We start from the raw sequence: 20,287 nt of genomic DNA, 5'->3' as shown, positions 1-20,287 counted from the left end.
CCTTGGCGGAAATGTTCATGTCTGCCTCATGAACAAATATTCCTCCTGAGACCACCTTTAACCAAATATTTAGTCAGACCTCTCCAGAACGCATTTACAAGCTCATTTCTGTCCTCTTTTCACTGGGTTGCAGACTGGGGAGCAATCCCAGGAGAACTGACTAGAAGGCTTTCAGACAGTGCACAGTAGTAGGTTTGCACACAAAGGCACACTGGGACTGCAGTGGAGGAGAACTAGACATTGCTGGGAGTTAACAGACAGGGAAGGGCAGGTAGATTAGGTAGTAACCTCTGCTGCTGAGGGAGACTGTGGCCCATCCAGGAGCAGTTTTGTCAGACTGCCTGTTGACCCCAGTGTAGCTGCTTCTCCATATGGAGATAATTCAGTCTATTGTGGATGTGGACACAGCCAAGTGTGGAGAACCACTTAGGGCAGTTTAAGAATCCATTAGAATCATTAGATCTCCTCAGAGCTAGCCAGAATAATTAAATCTGTGTCCAAGTGGAGACTAGTTTAGCTGCTGATTTTAGATTTTACTTACCTTTCAAAAGAATTGAGAGGAAATTCTTATGCGCGATTCACTCACAAATGCCTTCTAATGGTTCCATAAAAACATTTGACTCATCTCCGCTCAAAATGGCTTCATATTTACATTGCTGAAGGCTGTTCTCAAAATGTATTGTGACTTTGTTTTAATAGTAACTCAGGTTACTCACAGGATGGCTGGGAATTGAGCAGTCTGTGATTACAATATAAGTGATGTTTTAAAGAAATCAGACTACGAACTCATTTGATTGCTCAAAGTTCTTGGTGCATTATCTGGATAGCCTGTCAATTTTTGTCTGGGTTAGTGTCAGAAGTTTTCAATTGCACGTCCCTCCAGGGTAGGACTGATGTCATCTCCATCACTTTGAGAGCTCCAGGCTCTTCATCCCATAAGCATTTCTTGAGTGGCCATTATGAGACTGGAATTCTCAGCTGGTGAAGAGAGTGCCTACATTTATAGGACAGCACAGACTGCTGTATGATCCTGTACTAAGCACCAAAACAAGCTAGTTCCTTTCTTCTCCATGTCGGTGTTCTTTCTATATTTGGTAGGGCAGTGATTGAGTACAGTGGGTGGTTCTGATGCTAAGGTCCTGTTCCGAAATTGGTTCTTGATCGATCAATAAAGATTTTGTATTGGCTCAATTGCTGGGCTCTTCTAAGCCTTCCTTGGCTATCGTGCACCCAAAAAGGTGATCGGCCACGTGAGATCTCTGGTGGAGCAGCCATAGGCCACTTGCTTCCTCAGGCGGGAGATTAGAAATGCAACAAAGCGGAGGACAGTTTTGGGTTGCTGGGCTAGGAGAAGGTAAGTTGAGAAACTAAAGTTGAGGGTAGATCTAGGGTGCTAAGCTGGGAGTGAAAGAAGGGTTGAGATAGCAAGAGGAAAGCTTAGAAGAGCCCAGCAACTGAGCCAATAAGGTAGGGTGAACAATAAGCTAGTGTGTGTGTGTGTGTGTGTGTGTGTGTGTGTGTGTGTGTCTTTCATCCACGGATCAGAGGGAGCCTGATGGGGCTAGTAACGTGATCTGCCTGGAGCTTAAAGAGGAGTAGCAAAAACTACATGCAACATAAAAGCATGTAGATATTAATGATTTATATTTGTAAAAACAAGATACTGAGTTATACTGTTTTGTATGTGTGATATGTGATCTGTGTGTAAGGGTATATGTGTCTATATGCACATATACATGGTCCAGAGTAGAACGTTGGGTTCCTAATCTATTGCTCTCTGCCTTAATCTCTTGAGACAGGGTCTCTCACTGGATTGGAAAGTTGCCCTTTCTGTTCACCTGCTATTCTGCTAGCCAAAGAGCTCTCAGGATCTACCCGTCTATGTGCCCAAATCCGGAATTATAAGAACATGAATGCCATGGTCATCTTTTTTATACTAGTACTGGGTATTTGAACTCAGTACTTAGTCAAGAGTACAGAAGTGCTTGTAACCACTGGACCTTCTCCATATCTCTGATGTTGTTTTCTAGTCACTTGGAAAGTGTTGGCAAAGGTAGGAGATGAACCAGGCTCACAAAGCTGCTTTAAAATCTTTTAACTGGAGCCAGTCACTTTCTACAAGTTTTTGAATTCCCACCAGCTAAATTAGGAGTAATATCCCTTCTCTAGATTCTTTAGTTGCCCAATATTGAAGAGATGTATAAGTATTTACAACTGGAAGCTGTGTTAGAAGCATGGCTGGTAGGAGAAATTGTGCTTATTGATAAACTTCTTTATGAGACACACAGTGCTAAAGCAATACTACTACTTAAAAAGTAGGGAGTGTTACCTAAATATTCATTAAATAGATCCTGTACAAAATATAGCATCAGAATAGGAATGATAAATCAATGCTTATTTCTTGGTTAAAATAAGAAACCAATAAGCAAATATATGTTAAATTTTACCTCTAACACTTTTTTAAATGGAAAAAACATCTCATTTATAAAGTGAAGTTAATAGTTTTACTTCATGGAAGTAGATCTCGACTAAGGGGGATGTAGTAGTCTGGAACACATAACATGCTGTGTGTATGAAATGAATATATTAGTTAGGAACGTGAATTTACTGCTACATAAACAGTAGTCACTAAAGTATTAATTTATGATTTTAAAAATTTATGGAGCTGGGCTTGGTTTAGGCTGATATCTCTAGCTCTTGGGAGGTGGAGGACCACCTATTTAAGGCCTCCTGAGCTACAGAGTTTAAGCCTAACTTGTGCAAATAAGTGAGATACGGTCTTAAAAAAAGAAAATAAGAAGCAGACCAGAGATAGCCCTCAATGGCTGAACACCAGCCTCTTATATGGGACCTTAGGTCCAAACACAGTCAGGGGTGGGTGTCATCTGAGAGAGGCAGGGGTGGGTGTCATATGGAAAGCCAGTTTCAGGCAATAGCTTTTTCCCCTTAAGCTCTCCAACTGAGGAATGGGTTTCCTTCAATACTGCCTTCAGAAATGTTGCATGGTCAGCTTTGCAATAACCAGTAATTGTATCCTAAGTCCCATGCTTTGCCACAAGTTGTTGGCCAAAAAGAATTCATTGGCATCTGGTTGCTATGTAGTTCCTGCCACATGAGGCCATCCCCAGTCCAAGTCGCAGGGCTGCCAAGGACTCTGCTCCTGAGGTGTTAAGATCTCCTTCCATTTGCCACATTTGCTTGATACACTCATTCCTATAACCTCAAAACATCCTGTGAGGTGAAGATTTTCTTTTTGAAAGTGTTATTTTCCTATTGATGCAGAATATTTGACTGAGATTTACCCTCTTAACTAAGCTTCAAACTCTACTGCACAGTCCTGTTAGAGACAGATGCAGTGCTCAGTAGTTCCCAAGAGCTGCTTATTCATCTTCTTTAAAATTTATTCCATTCTATTTTATGTGAGTTGGTGTGAGGGTGTTAGATCCTCTGAAACTGTCTGGGTGCTAGAGATTGATCCTGGGTCCTCTGGAAGAGCAGCCCGTGCTGTTAACCACTGAGCCATTTCTCCAGCCTAAGAGCTTCTTTTGTAATGCTGGATTTATACCATTGCTCCCATTTCTCCTCCCCTTCAGCCTTGGACAACCTCTGCTCTCTCTTCTGTTTCTGTAAGTTCAACTCTGAAGATGGCTCCTGAAGATGGTGTTGGCTTTCTCATTCTGTGACTACCTTATTCCTCTTAGTAGGATGTCATCAAGTTCATCCATTTTATCATAACTAACAGAATTATTTTCTTCCAATTCAAGTGGAATAATCTCTTCATTTCCCCCCATTTTCTGGTGTATGTGTATGTTGTGTATGACAATATGGTTATACTTTTTGTATGTATGTGGAACAATACACATGTGTGTGAGTGCCGGTGGAAGCCTGCAGTTGGTGCTGGAAATCACTGTTTCTCACTCTTTCTCTTTACTCAGGGAAGAAGAGGTCTCAGACTGACACAGAACTCACTACTACTGTAAATCTTGCTAGCTTGTCTGCCCTGATCGCCCATGTCTGCTTTTTGAACCTAGAATTATGTGCAGGCTGCCATGTCTCCCTGTCATTTAATGTGAGTTTCTGTTGGATCTCCACTCTTTTCCCTCACATTTGCACGGCAAGTGCTTTAATGACCGAGCCCTCTTCCCAGGCCCCAGGCTGAATAATTTCTCACTGTATGCATAGAGCACATACAAATAGCTGTTTATTTATCAGTGGCCATTTAAGTTGTTTCTACATTTTTTTTTTTTTTTGCATAATGCTGCAATGAATACTGGAGTGCAAATATCTCTTCTTCTCTAGAATGAAAACGAGCTGGGAACTATTTTTAATACCTATCTTAAAAATGAACAAACAGAAACTCTGGGGGAGGTTTAAATGTATTTAAGAAGCCACACAGCTAGTAAATATTCCAGCTGGGCTTCAGTCCCACACATGAGTCTGGGCTCCTGTTCTGGAAATGATAACACTCGAATACTTGAAATCTTAACAGTGCCTGGCACCTGTAAAAACAAAATAAATGTCTGCTAATTCTATTAGCAAGGAGGCTGTGCCTCTGGCTTTAGGCTTTTGTCTACCTGTCTTTCATTTTCCTTGGTTGCATTTCTGCAGAGGTGAAATTTTCTGTTACGAGAATGAACTTGTGTGTTTTGGAATTATATGCAGGCTGCCGTGTCTGCTGCTCCTTAAAGAGGTAATTTCTATTAGTGTTGATTTTGAAACCTAGATCCTTTTTGTGAACGGCATCATCTTAGTAGGAAGTTCCCCATCTTTCCTTTATCTCTTCTACCTGTATTTCACAAATCCATCACTAATTCTCTCCAACCAAATAAAAACAATGAAAACAAAGCATCATTTTCTTGTATCAATAAGAAAATAAAACAGTTGTCCTTCATGCTTTCAAACCAGAATTTGAATCCACAGAGATCATAGAGTAACTATTGCAATACGAACAAAACCAAGCTTGCCTGCTGCCCATAGGGAAGGTCCAAAGGCAATTGTGACTGTGAGACTCACCATTGAGTCCTGCTGTTAAAAAGCACTGACTTGGGTAAACACCGATAAGACACTGAAGAGTTCATGGAAGCAAATGACAACTTGCAGGTCTTGTGTGGATGTCAAAGCAGAATTCTGCTTCTAGACCTTGGAGGACTATTTCTCTAAGGGTGTTAGCTGGAGCTGAGGAGGAGGAAGAGGAGGAGGAAGCCAGCTCTGTAAGAGCTGAGAGCTGCCTTGTCAATCCACCACTCTCCTCTCACCCTGCCTTCCCGAGGAGAAAGCAGCAAAGCATGCTGCTGCTTCTCTGTCACAGAAGGGGCAGTTTTTCTTATCTTTAAGGTGTCTCAATTTAGTGGAAAGTAGAATCGAGTCTACTGCCACTCCCTGTTCCAGGAATGTTTTTCCCAAAATAGGAAATATAGAATGCGTAGGCTGCGCGGCTAGAATTAGGTTGGATCAGTATGAGGCAGGGAGACTTGTTTGCTTCAGAAAAGAAAAAAAAATCTCCCACTGCCTTAGGCTGGCTGCAGAATCCAGGACAAATATCTGGTCTGTGAGTTGCCGAAATCAAACTGTCTCTGTTGAAAATAGGGCTGATGACCCTCTCGCTGGACTCCCATGCCCTTTGAACAAAGCCTTTTGTGATCAAGTTGCCATTTCCAGTTAAGATTTGGAAGCCACTATATTTGATCCAGTGTCATTGATTAGGTCAAAGAAGAAAGAATCAGACTTTCTTATATAGGTAAATCTTTTCTTTCCTTTTTAATGATAAATTAAAATAAAAATCGGACTGTTCTAGATGTCCAAGTAAAACTAATCACCCCAAAATGGAGAGGAGGAAAAGTCAGAAGTTAGAAAGGTATGTCTACGGTTTTGTTTTTCTTTAAATTACGTGTGCAAATGTGTTTGTTTGCATGTTGCACCTGTGTATGTATGTGCGGCGGGCAAACCTCTGTGTATACACACGTGTGGTTGTATGCAGCATCAAAACTCTCATCTGTGAAAAGACACTACCAAAGTTATTGTCCTTCAGTAACAATAACTTTTGGATTATTTCCCATCTACCTGTTGGGTAATAAAGACTTAGATTTGTTTTGATTGCCTCAGAATATCACAGTGCAACCATGAAACAGTGCATTACCCCAACTCTCCAGCCCAAAGTCAGAAAGACAAGAAGGGAAACCCATCTGCGGTGTGATTACAACCCCCAGTGCTCACCACTGAGAAACATTGAGGGCCACAGCAGACAAGTGCATTTCATACTGGGTGAAGGATTTCCATAAAACAGAGGTCATCAGATACAAATAAATTTTATACTTTAGAAAAGGTAATTTCTTTCTATGCCCCAAATCCCTCCATTGGAAACTTTAGTCTGCCATTAAAAAGAAATGCTCTCTGTGATTTATAAAGTGCAATTCTTGTGCTTCAAGTCCAATGTTAGCATTCTGCCTTATGCCTTTCACTTAATGGGTATTCTCAAAACTGGCAGCTTTCCCCCTCATGCGGGAAGAAGGAATAATTCTGAATTAAGAGCACCAAAATAGGTTAAGGATACATTATGTCAGGGGCTGTAGATTGTTAACAAGCAACGGAAACACAAGTCATAGGGCACAATTCAATTAAGGGCAACCGGCTAAGACTGCCAGGCATTTCATCTCAGTGACTTCACCTGTTGATTCTTGAGGTGACCCTTTCAGGCTGTCTAAAATCTGGCTGAGCTCTGGATGGTTTTCTAGTTTATGAGTGAATTGTCATTAGCAAGCTGGTGGGATCATTCGCCTGTGGTGGATGCTGTGGGCATCTTGTGTGGGTACTCTAAGACCCAACTACTCTTTCCCAGCTGTGAATAGAGTAGGCATTCTGTGTGGCAGGTATGGACCCTCCGAGGGCCATGTTTTCTTCCCCAGGTATGAATTCTGGCTTGTTAACAACCCATAAATGGCCTTTTCAAGGGAATGGCTGATGGAAGCTGTAGCTCCCAGGAGGCTATGATCCTCCCCCAGTGAAGGGATCCCAATGATTAATGAACAGGGGTCTACCAAAGGCTCCCTTGATAAAGAAATCAATAATTAATTTTATGGTGCGGAATCATGGGTCAGGTCAAACCTAGCATTGATATAGGACCACATCCGTACTCATCTCATCCTCTTGGCTTTTCTTTTCATACCCGCACCCTCAACTTTGGCTGATTTTTCCCCTCAATAGCATCCATTCAGTGTATTTCATGTGCCATCACTGTCTTAGGCTCTGGTCTGTGTGTGTGTGTGTACTGCATATCTGTGTTTGCATATGTGCATGTGTCATGTGAAGAGGCAAGACGTCAACAACAGGGGCCTTCTTCAACTGCTTTCTACTTTACCTTCTGAGACACAGTCTCTCACGGAACCAGGAGCTGATCAAATCCAGCAAGCCTCAGCAATCCTTCTGAGTAAGTTAGAATTACAGATGCACATGGCTGTGTTCTACTGTGTACGCAGATCTGATGAAACTCATGTTCCAATGATTCTGCAGCAAGCATCTTATCAACAGAAGTACCTCCCCAGCCCTGCTGGGCTCTGATTTTAGGGCACCAAGATGTGAGATAGTAAGTTACTTTTAACTTACTTTGGCCTAATGAATTCAGTGAGACAAGATCATTATCAACTAGAGATCAAGCAGAATATAGTATGCCATACTTTGAATTGTTGACGTCTGTTCTATTGACCATTAGTAAGCCTTTGAAAGAGAAAAGCCCTGTCAGTTGTATAATATGCTCTGTGCAGCCTTTACCCAGCTGCTGATGAAGAAAAGGCTGGCAGATAATCAAAGTCACAAGGCTGGAAATTTAAACTCTGACTGATTCCTACTCCTTTACCCCAATTTTGTTAGTTGCTTAAAACTTGACTCTATTTATAGTAGTCTTCCCAAAAGCTTGGCTTTTCAAGTTACAATGATGCTCTGACACAATAGGAGTAATTATTATGGCCTTCATATCTGATAGTCATCTGGGTGACACAGGAAACGATTTTCACTTGGGATGAAACCGACCATCCAAGTCTGAAATAATATCTATTTTCTGGACTCTCTGTAATTAGAAACGTGATTGTATAAATGTCTGAAAATCTGTTCTGTTTTAAAGAAATTGGCCCGGAGCCTGTTCTACTCAGGACACAAAATTAGCAGAATGTGAAGGTTTCCTTGTTCTGCTACCAGCTAGTGGTGTGAGGGTGGGCTGAGTCAGCATGGAGAGGATGGCGATTCTAGCTGACAGACAGGGGCAATCCTCTAGGAAATGTCAGCTTGACCCCACTGTTAGAAAAAAGGAGCAGAGAGGGGATGAAAAAGAACTCCGGGTTGGAAATATTTTAAAGGCATCATCATTTCTGTGGATGTATGCATGTGGGGGTGTGTGCTGGGGAGGGGTACAGAGCTACACAGTGAAGGATTTGGAATTATTTAATACTTCACAGCTATGCTCTGTAGCCAGCTGATGTTGGTGCATGTGGCACTTAGTTGGATATTACTGATTCTCAATACTATATCTCAGTCTAAAGGAATTGGCTCTTCATTTCCACCATGTTATTGCTTATTTATAATCAATACCTTCTAATTAATTCTGAAACACCCTTTCAAAAGGAAGCAGGTGTTTTCTATTTTCTATTTAGACATCTGATGTTCATTACAGTCTGATTTCTTCATGTTTAGAAATGATTTTTGCTGGATTTGTGGGGTGGGAAGATAGTATTTGATCTTTGAATAAGATGCATCCATTCGAGGGTCAGTGCAGAAAAGTCAGAAAATTGCTTTTAATTTTATGTAATTTGTGGTTTATTTGTGAGAGTCACAGAATTGCACATTCTAAGACTTTTTTCCCAGGGATTACATTTCTAAATGGCCTCCGCCTTTTACAGGAAGATGAGTACAAAAAGCTTGAAACTTGCCATTTAGTACCACAAAAGTCTAGCTAATTTGTGTCAGTTGCTAATGTCTTTGTTCAAATTTCTTTCATATCTTTACATGATCCTCAGAGCACTTGAGCAGGTTGGTGTCTTAGCCACATTTCCAGAGGCTGTGACAGATTCCCAAGAAAAGCAAAAGAAAGGGAGAGATTGTCTTGGCTCATAGCTTCAGAGGCATCAGGCTGTTTCCCTTGGTGACACTATTTCTGGGACCATGGTGTGATAGAATGACACGGGGAAGGGACATGTGGCAGCTCCATACTTACTTCATGGAGGACAGTAGAGAGAGAGATGGGGGATGGAGGAGAAGAGAAGGAGGAGGGAGAAGAAGAGGAAGGAGGCAGGCAGGCAGGCAGGCAGGCAGGCAGTTCTAAGGACACATCTCCAGCAACCTCTTTCCTCCAGCTCTATCCCAGCTCCTATTGCTACTAGCTAGGACTAAATCTTCAGCAAGGTACCTGTGCACTACATTCCATCTTCAAACCATAGCAGGCAGTGTAAGAAGTGTCCTTGATAGTTGGGTCTTTTCTGTTACTGTTTGGTATGAGGGAAGCAATACCTGGGGAACAATATCTCTTCATAAAAAATTCAAGTCACCATTAGAGAGCTCAAATAATTCTCCACCTGTTATCCCTGTGTCTCTAGCTGAGCAATGGCATTGACGAAAGTCTTAGGAAACAAGAGATGTGGCACGACAGCAGGGTTTTCCTTAAGTTTTACTATTAGATACACTTGGGGATATGTATTTTATTCTCAAATATATTCTGATGTGATTACAATATATTGTTCTCTACAAGAAATTTTATTGGCATTTGAAAGTTTTAGATTCCAAGAGAATAGTTCTGACTTTGAGTATCGCAAGAATCCTTAAGTGTATCTGTGGTGTGTGTGTGTGTGTGTGTGTGTGTGTGTGTGTGTGTGTGTGTGTGTGTGTGATATGTGTGTGTGTTTGTATGTATGGTATGGTGTGTATAATCTTAGGCACTATTCCTTAGGAATTGTCCCCTTTTTTGGAGATAAAGCCTGTCTTCACCAGGTAGCTAGCCTTCTGGCCAGTGAGCTCTAAGCAACTCACCCAACTCTGTCGTCCCAGTGCTAGGGTTCCTGTGTGCCTACCCACGCTGAATTTTGTTACATGACTTCCAGGATTTAAACTTGGAGAGTTGAGTTTTCAATGCAAACACTCTGCTGTTTGAGTGAGCTACATAGCTTTTGAAGGGCGTTTTGTAGAGTTAGAACCTGTTCAAATAAAATAAATAAAAAACAACGACCAAGAAAAATAACAAGGATATTTGTGTAATGCACACTTATGAAATCTTTATAACACTTTTGTTAAACCACTCTGAGTTGCTTTAAAAATTTAATCCTTTCTTTGATATTCTTTCCCTATTTATTTATGTATGTATTTACTTATTTTTTTGTTTCTAAAAATAAACTATAGTTCTTTGAACAGGAAGTAGTTTATAGTGACCCGCTCTTTGTTGTTTGACTAAACAATCATGGACGATAAACAGAAAAGCAGCCCATCGGATTGCTGGAAGTTTTCACATACAGTTAAACTTTGACTGCCTGCTTTAGTAAAATACAGAGACAATCCGTGAGACATTTCCACATTAACACATATGTATTATTAGCATAATTTACATTATTTTATAGAAAAATTTCATCTACAATGAAAAGTTTTAAGATGGATATCAAACAAAATTGATTTTCATTCTCTGATTTTCCAATCAATTACTGACATAGTAAGGTATCCAGAAGTGCTACATGTTAGCTGTCAGTCTAGAAATAAGACATTAGTTGTCTGGTAAGAAGGACACATGCTCCACTATGTTCATAGCAGCCTTATTTATAATAGCCAGAAGCTGGAAAGAACCCAGATGCCCCTCAACAGAGGAATGGATACAGAAAATGTGGTACATCTACACAATGGAGTACTACTCAGCTATTAAAAAGAATGAATTTATGAAATTCCTAGCTAAATGGATGGACCTGGAGGGCATCATCCTGAGTGAGGTAACACATTCACAAAGGAACTCACACAATATGTACTCACCGATAAGTGGATATTAGTCCAAAACCTAGGATACCCAAGATATAAGATACAATTTGCTAAACACATGAAACTCAAGAAAAATGAAGACTGAAGTGTGGACACTACGCCCCTCCTTAGAAGTGGGAACAAAACACCCATGGAAGGAGTTACAGAGACAAAGTTTGGAGCTGAGACGAAAGGATGGACCATGTAGAGACTGCCATATCCAGGGATCCACCCCATAATCAGCATCCAAACGCTGACACCATTGCATACACTAGCAAGATTTTGCTGAAAGGACCCAGATAGAGCTGTCTCTTGTGAGACTATGCCGGGGCCTAGCAAACACAGAAGTGGATGCTCACAGTCAGCTAATGGATGGATCACAGGGCTCCCAATGGAGGAGCTAGAGAAAGTACCCAAGGAGCTAAAGGGATCTGCAACCCTATAGGTGGAACAAAATTATGAACTAACCAGTACCCCGGAGCTCTTGACTCTAGCTGCATATGTATCAAAAGATGGCCTAGTCGGCCATCACTGGAAAGAGAGGCCCATTGGACACGCAAACTGTATATGCCCCAGTACAGGGGAATGCCAGGGCCAAAAAGGGGGAGTGGGTGGGTAGGGGAGTGGGGGTGGGTGGGTATGGGGGACTTTTGGTATAGCATTGGAAATGTAAATGAGCTAAATACCTAATAAAAATGGGAAAAAAAAGACATTAGTTGTCCTTAATCCAGTGAGTAACCCCAACTGAAGAATTACAGATTCTTTTTTAAAATAGAAGAAAGTAGTAGATGGTAGAAACTCAAACAATAAGTCCCCAGAAAATGCCTTTGAAAACACAGAATGGTGAGTATTTAATATAGAGTATACAGTGTAGCGTGTAGAGTGTTGAGTATAGAGTGTAGATTTTATAGAGTGTAGAATATAGAGTGTAGAGTATAGATTTTATAGAGTGTAGAATATAGAGTGTAGAGTGTATAGAGTGTAGAATATAGAGTATAGAGTGTAGAGTATATAGAGTATAGAGTGTAGAGTATAAAGTACAGAATGTAGAGTGTATAGAGTATAGAGTATAGAATTTAGAGTGTAGAGTGTAGAGAGTATAGAGTATAGTGTAGAGTATAGAGTGTAGAGTATATAGAGTATTGAGTATATAAAGCATAGAGTATAGAATTTAGAGTGTAGAGTGTATAGAGTATAGAGTATAGAGTGTAGAGTATATAGAATATTGAGTATATAAAGCATAGAGTATAGAATTTAGAGTGTAGAGTGTATAGAGTATAGAGTATAGAGCGTAGAGTGTAGAGAGTAGAGTGTAGAGAGTAGATTGTAGAGAGTAGAGAGTAGAGAGTAGAGAGTAGAGAGTAGAGTGTAGAGAGTAGAGAGTAGAGTGTAGAGAGTAGATTGTAGAGAGTAGAGAGTAGAGAGTAGAGAGTAGAGTGTAGAGAGTAGATTGTAGAGAGTAGAGAGTAGAGAGTAGAGAGTAGAGAGTAGAGAGTAGAGTGTAGAGAGTAGATTGTAGAGAGTAGAGAGTAGAGAGTAGAGTGTAGAGAGTAGAGAGTAGAGTGTAGAGAGTAGAGAGTAGAGAGTAGAGAGTAGAGAGTAGAGAGTAGAGAGTATTGGCTAAACTAAATTGCAAAGATTTCCAAGTCACGCAGCTGCACCTAGAAAGGCTGCAGCTACATACACGCACGGGAAACTTTCTTGCTAACCTGGCTTGGAAGTTTTCCTCAGGCCCATTTCTAGGATATGCAAGACCTGTGGGAAATTTTTCCCAGGCAAGTGTCTAGATAAAAAATTTGATTTTCAAAGTGTTATAAAGTTTACACACCTATATGAGGTGTCATAATTTCTTTGGTGGCACTTGATAAAGTGGAATTGTTTATATATTTATGTATTTTTTGATTGTTACAGGTAAGATAGATTATTCACTAATCATGATTCCTGGCTATTTTCGCATCCCCCAGCTGTGAAGAAGAGGTTGCAGTGCTACCTATGCTGCTGTGGCTCTTCGGAGTCTATTTGTATTGAAGGAGTATAGAGCTCCTTGCCTTAATTAGTACTGGTTGTACTGTCATTCGTGAACCCGTGCCATTTACCATGCCACCCCAGTACTATCAGGTTTTTTTGTTTGTTTTGTTTTGCTTTGTTTTTGTTATTGTTGTTGTTGTTGTTTTTTTGACTGCCTCCAGAGTTGGTGCAATGCTTTGTTGACAATGACCACAAATGTAAAATTTATCCGGCCTATGTAGGAAAACGTGAGTCATAAATTCTGTTGTCTGGGAGTCTCCAGCTTCAGGCGCGCAGTCCTTGCAGAGGGAGGCAAGGTGGAGCCCACTGTGGTCTTGGGTCCCCCACCCTCTGCCAGAGCCGCCCCCGGCTAGATGGCTGGCGCCCTGGTGCTCTGTGAGCAGTGGCCTGTCTCCTTGCGTTCTCGGGATGCAGGAGCTGTTCTGAGGACACAGCAAGACGCAAGAGTTCCCAGCGCACAGTGCCAAGGTGCACTCGGGGGGCCTGGAGCTGCCATGGCTGTTGCTTGGCCTCCAGGTCCTTCGACAAGACTGTCAGCATGTTCTTGCTGGAGAAGGACCAGCTGGTCAAAGAAAGCAACTACCGGGGACATGGGGATAGTGTGGAACCTTTTTGTCACCGCATCTGGAGATAAAACCAATTGCATCTGGGATGTGAGGACTATAAAATGCATTGCACTGTGAACATGAAAGAGGAGAACATTAACATCTGCTGGAGTCCTGATGGGCAGACCATCGCAGTGGGCAACAAGGACAACATTGTGACCTTCATTGATGCCACGACGCACGGCTCCAAAGCGGAGGAGCAATTCAAGTTTCAGGTCAATGAGATCTCATGGGACAACGATAACACGTTCTTCTTGACCGATGGCAATGGCTGTATTAACATCCTCAGCTACCCAGAACTGAAGCCTGTGAAGTCCATCAATGCTCATCCTTCTAACTGCATCTGTATCAAGTTTTAGCCCATGGGGAAATATTTTGCCACAGGAAGCACAGATGCCTTGGTCAGTCTCTGGGACATTGATGAGTTATTGTCCGTGCGGTGCTTTTCCAGACTAGATTGGCCTGTGAGGACCCTTAGTTTTAGCTTTAGCCACGGTGGGAAAATGCTGGCGTCGTCTTCGGAGGATCAGTTCATTGATATAACTGAAGTAGAGACAGGAAACAAGCTATGGGAGGTGCAGTGTGAGTCCCCTACTTTCACTGTGGCTGGGCACCCCAAGAGGTCTCTGCTGGCTTTTGCCTGTGATGACAAAGCTGGCAAATATGACAGCAGTCGGGAGGCTGGAACTGTGAAGCTGTTTGGGCTTCCCAATGACTCCTGAGAGGGCCGGCAGTGAGAGGAGAGAGGAAGCCAGGTGGACTATACCTGATTGTACCTGACGGGGAGAGGAGGCTGGCGCAGACCTCCCCTTTGTACAGTTCAAAGTAGTCTTTTGGACTTGTGGGCACCCTAAATGTTTATAAATGTCATAAAAGCAACAACAAAAAAACCAAACCAACCAAACAAAAAACTTTGGTCAGGATGTGCATACCTTAACCCTCTCTGGGGTACCCTTACTGTGGTGAGCAAATGCCTCACACTTAGCTCCAACCCCAGCCCCACCTCCTGGACTTTGTTTCGGTGTATTTTGTGTTAGCTGTTTCCATCCCTCTCCCCTGTTGGCAGTTATCTAATGAAGACTTTGCAAGAATGGGTCACGCTCTGTTTTAGGGTTCTCTAAAGGAACAGAGCTTGTAGAATATCTGTCTGTCTGGGAACAGAACTGATAGAATATCTGTTTGTCTGTTTACATTTATCTATGTTTCCGTGTATGGGATTTTATCTGTGGTCTGGATAGTCAGTCTGACTACGATGTCTCCTGAGAGAAAGGCCGAGGATCCAGTAGTTGTTCAGTTGTTCAGACTGGATGCCTCAGCAGTGCTACTCTGAGTCCTGAGGAATTCCTGGAGAGCTGCTGATCGTTGGTTGGTCTATGTTGGAATCCTCAAGAAGTAGGTTCTGTGATTGCCAGCAGAGGAATGCTTCGGCAGCAGGGTAGATGAACCAGGCAATGAGTGTGAGGGCAAACAGTCAAAAAGCTAAAGTTTGCTTTTTCCATGTCCTTTTATATAGGCTGCCACCAGTGTGTGTGTCCTAGATTTAGGGTCAGTCTTCCCACTTTAGAGGATCAAGAAAAGTCCCTCACAGGTATCCCCTGCCGGTTGGGTTTCAGTGTTTCCAGATGCTGCAGTTAAGTTGACAACCAAGATTACCTACTACCTGACTAGCATAGCATGCCCTCTGGGAGGGCAATGCCCTGTTTTCTGGACTTTACTATGGCAGAGTTTGTTGGGCATGTTGCTTAGGCAGTGCCTGTTTAGAGAGAGGGTGGCATAGGGATGGGACTTTTAAAAACAATTTTGAGAACTGAACATTCAATAAAACTGTCTTTCATTAAAAAAAGAAAAGTTCTGTTGTCTGTTCTGTCAAATTCCAATGACTTCTTTGACCTCTTTAGGTGGTACCTGTTGCATACTTAGCATATGATCTTTTTTAGTGTTGCCTGAACATTTACCTTCCACCCCTCTACCCAGAGAAGAGATAAGTGAGGCATGAAATACTTTCCAGGTCAGCATAGTCCAAACTCAACACAGAACCCAAGACAGGAGTCTCCATGTTTGTAAAGAGTTTGTGGGTAGAAAGCAAAGGTCTGTCAAAGAGATGTGCAAGGCTAGAATGCAGCCTGACATAAGCTGTGCAGCCTGTGTAGGAGATCCATGTAGTAAGTGTAGATGAAGGACACCAGCTACTGCCCTGCTCTCTTGGGGTTATAGACTAGAGTGGACACGATAGTCTAAAGAGCTGATGCTCAGCCTATACATGTGGTTCAAATCTAGGAATCATTGGAGTCCTGAATTTGTCCTGTGCAGGTAGAAATGGCAGTCATCCCAAATTAGCATGTGAGCCTCATCCTAGAGACCCCAAATCATTCAATCATTTACTATCTCTTGGAAGAAATACTATGGTATCCAGCATAGTTTCTCTCTGGGGAAATGTTTGCTTCCCCTTTGTATTATGTAGAGGCTTAGAGAATGCTCAGCAGAAAAGTGGGACAAAGGGCCTGGTCTGACATGAGGCATCCTGTTCAGATGGCTTTGCTAGGGACGCTGCTCCCAGGCACAGGAATGTTGTTTATCTCCTGGAAGATGAGTCAAGACATTGGGCCTTTGTTGTAGCTTTTCTGCTCTGTTCATCTCAATAGCAACCGCCTCACACAGTCCAGAGGCTTCTGGTTAAGATGCTGCTGAGCCCCTTCTAATGTTCCTTCCCTGATGTCCTGGTTGGGCAAACTTCAGAGATATGCTTTCAGGAACTCTCTACAACAGAGGGCTGCACTTTAAAGGGGGAATAGCCACATCCTTAAGGCGTTAGCATAAATTCACGAGCATTAACATTGTGTGTAAGAGCTCTCTCAATTTCATAGCAGCAGACTGAGCTCCGAGAAAAAGCAGTCAGCTCACGGGCTGTACACTGAGTAAATGCAGATGGAAGTTGAGGTGGTTATCATTGCTTACAGTGCTCATATGAATTGATGAAAGTGGGCAGCTTGTCACTTCAGGAGAAAAATGGAATGCAGGAATTTTACTGGAGCTCTAGGAACTATGAATTATGACTAGTAATGTAAACCTATTTTTTAAAGTCTAGTCCTAGTCAAAGAACAATGAAAATAGTGGCTGTCTCATTGCCTTTTTGTTCATACAAGAAACAGATAAGAAAGCATTGGTATTCTAAAGCCATAGATCAAACACTGTAGCTTAAGACTTTTAGAATGGCAATAATTAGAAAGACATGCATCTTTTGTGGAAAAGTTAATACTTATTATTTCTTTCGTGTTGCTATGGAGAGAGATGTAATGATCAGAGGGTGGAACTTTGTTCCTGCTCTGAAGCAAAGATGAATGCCAGGTTTTATTTTCATTTTAATCTGCTTTCTTTAGCTTTCTTATTTTCCTTTCTCTCCCTTTTCTTTCTTTTCTCCTCATTCTCCTTCCTCTTTGGAACTCTTGAAATCCTATTGGGTCTAAATAGATCACTTCCTTTATGGGTAGTTACTTCAAGTTGCTCTTTGAGAGTGAAATTAATTGACTCTCTCTCACAGCAGAGACTCCTGGAGAATCCATCTGTCCTAAGAAAAGTAGGTGTCTCAGGTAGAACAATAGATCTGATGCAAGCTCTGTCCAGGATTTAAAAAATCTCTGGGAATAATAATCTGTCTTTGTTTCAGGGATGATTCATTGTTGATGTCTTTGCTAATTCTTAGGCAACGATGAAGGAGAACAAGCCCCACTTGTATGTAGCTATGACAGTGCTACAGATTTGAATTGTCACTAAGGAAAGCTCTGGGAGATGAAAGGAAATATGATTTTATTGATTGGCCATTTAAATTTAAAGAGGAAATATGGAGATGAATATGCATCTTTTATGAATTTTTTCTTGGACACATAGATAAGAAAACTGCTAGCTGTGGTTATCACTGAAGTGTATAGGTGTGCTGGGTTGGGTAGATAGCTCAGTAGATGAGAGCACTTGCTAATTCTGTAAGCAGGAGGACCAGAAGACCTGAGTTTGAATCCTTAGGTGAAAAGCCAAGTGTGTTTTATGTGCCTATAACCCTAGCATTGGAGGGTGGAAACAGACAGTTTCCAAAAACTCTTCAACCTCTACCCTATGCTTTGATTAAGTGAAAGAGCATGTCTCAAGGCACTGAGGCAAATATCTATAGAAAAATACATTCAATGGCTTGGAATCTTCAAGCTCCATACACAAATGTACATAACACAAACACAGGATTTACTTTGGCTTACAGTTTCACAGGTGTGAGTTCATCATGGTGGGAAAGGCTTGATAGAGAAGAGGAGATCATATCATGGTGGGTAGGAAGCAGGGAAAATGGTGAGAGGAAGACCACAGAGCAAGATACAGCCCCCAAGGCTGTATACTTCAGTGAGCACTTCTAATTGGGCCACACCTCCTACCTTTCAGAGTCTCTCAATAATCCTGTCATATTAGGAGGTAGTTAAGGGATGACGCCATACATTTGACCTTCAGGATCTATGTTTGGAAGCATCTCTACTAACACATGTTGCTATACTCATCTTCCAGGTGTCTTTCAATCCAATCAAGTAGACAGTTAAGATTAGTATCAAGAAAGGCAGCTTGACTCCCAGGAGCTCTGGCACAACCGGGATCGCAGGAAGGGCAGGCTCCAGTCAGATATAGTGAAGGCAGGTAGCACTAGAGTTAATCAGATGGTAGGAGGCAAGCATAAGAACATAAGCAACAGAAACCAAGGTTACTTGGCATGATCAGAACCCAGTTCTCCCACTATAGCAAGTCCTGAATACACCATCACACCGGAAAAGCAAGATTCAAATCTGAAATCACTTCTCATGATGATGCTACAGGACTTTAAGAAGGACATAAATAATTCCCTTAAAGAAACACAGGAGAATACAGGTAAACAACTAGAAGCCCTTAAAGAGGAAACACAAAAATCCCTTAAAGAATAACAGGAAAACACAATCAAACAGGCAAAGGAAATGAACAAAACCATCCAAGATCTAAAAATGGAAATAAAAACAATAAAGAAATCACAAAGGGAGACAACCCTGGAGTTAGTAAACCTAAGAAAGAGATCAGGAGTCATAGATGCAAGCATCACCAACAGAATACAAGAGATAGAAGAGAGAATCTCAGGTGCAGAAGATACCATGGAAAACATTGACACAACAGGCAAAGAAAATGCAAAATGCAAAAAGCTCCTAATCCAAAATGTCCAGGAAATCCAGGACACAGTGAGAAGACCAAACCTAAAGATAACAGGTATAGAAGAGAGCAAAGAATTCCAACTTAAAGGGCCAGTAAATATCTTCAACAAAATTATAGAAGAAAACTTCCCTAACTTAAAGAAAGAGATGCTCATAAACATACAAGAAGCCTACATAACTCTAAATAGACTGGACCCCTTGGTCCTGTGAAGGCTCTAAGCCCCAGTGTACGGGAATGTCAGGGCCAGGAAGCAGGAGTGGTTGGGTTGGTGAGTAGGGGAATGGGGAGGTGAAACCAGGGAATAACATTTGAAATATAAATAAAGAAAATATCTAACCCCTCAAAAAGAAGAAGAAGAAGAAGAAGAAGAAGAAGAAGAAGAAGAAGAAGAAGAAGAAGAAGAAGAAGAAGAAGAAGAAGAAGAAGAAGAAGGAGAAGAAGAAGAAGAAGAAGAAGAAGAAGAAGAAGAAGAAGAAGAAGAAGAAGAAGGAGAAAAAGGAGAAAGAAAGAAATTTTGTGTAGAGGTTGAAGGCAGATATGACTAAAGAAAGCCAAAATAATATAACCTGTAATTGATCTCATTGATGTTAATGTTCAGACAAGCATCCTGTGCATCTCTGACATGATGTCGTTGTGATTTTAAACTTTTGTATGCTATATTTGTTATAATAGCTATTAGAAAAATTAGGCATGTATAGGACTCGTCATTTTCTTAAATATCAATGTTTGAAAAAAATTACAACAGAAACACCAAGCCAATATTAAAGATCAATTTTGTAGTTCTCAAGAGAAAAAGAAAAAATTACATTACTCTCATCACATAATAATCAAAACACTAAATGCACTAAACAAAGAAAGAATATTAAAAGCAGTAAGGGAAAAAGGTCAAGTAACTTATAAAGGCAGACCTATCAGAATTACACCAGACTGCTCACCAGAGACTATGAAGGCTAGAAGATCCTGGGCAGATGTCATACAGACCCTACGAGAACACAAATGCCAGCCCTGGTTACCACACCCAGCAAAACTCTCAATTACCATAGACAGAGAAAACAACAAAATCAAATTTACATAATATCTTTCCATAAACCCAGCCCTACAAAGAATAATAGATGAAAAACACCAACACAAGGAGGGAAACTACACCCTAGAAAAAAAGCAAGAAAGTACTCTTTCAACAAACCCAAAAGAAGATAGCCACATAAACATAAAAATAATATCAAAACTAACAGGAAGCAACAATTACTTAATATCTCTTAACATCAATGGACTTAATTCTCCATTAAAAAGACATAGACTAACAGACTGGGTATGAAAACAGGACCCAGCATTTTGCTGCATACAAGAAACCCACCTCAGGGAAAAAGGCAGACACTACCTCAGAGTAAAAGGCTGGAAAACAATTTTCCAAGCAATTGGTCCGAAGAAACAAGCTGGAGTAGCCATTCTAATATCAAATAAAATCAACTTTG

General features: G+C 41.3%; 1 long non-coding RNA gene and 1 pseudogene across 1 annotated transcript in view; both read left to right on the top strand.

The window, feature by feature from the left end:
* 9330175M20Rik (RIKEN cDNA 9330175M20 gene) overlaps positions 1-20,287 on the top strand; it is a 115,394-nt gene that overhangs the window by 1,923 nt on the left and 93,184 nt on the right. Inside the window, exon 2 of the long non-coding RNA NR_045151.2 lies at positions 3,936-4,069. This is a non-coding gene — a long non-coding RNA (RIKEN cDNA 9330175M20 gene). The remainder of the gene's footprint in view (positions 1-3,935; positions 4,070-20,287) is intronic.
* On the top strand, positions 13,305-14,326 carry Gm5253 (predicted gene 5253; annotated as a pseudogene).

Source organism: Mus musculus, chromosome 1, assembly GCF_000001635.26.
Source record: "Mus musculus strain C57BL/6J chromosome 1, GRCm38.p6 C57BL/6J".
Classification (NCBI taxonomy): Eukaryota; Metazoa; Chordata; class Mammalia; order Rodentia; family Muridae; genus Mus; species Mus musculus.
Note: the sequence above shows the minus strand (reverse complement) of the source record. Positions and strands in the feature narration are given on the sequence as shown.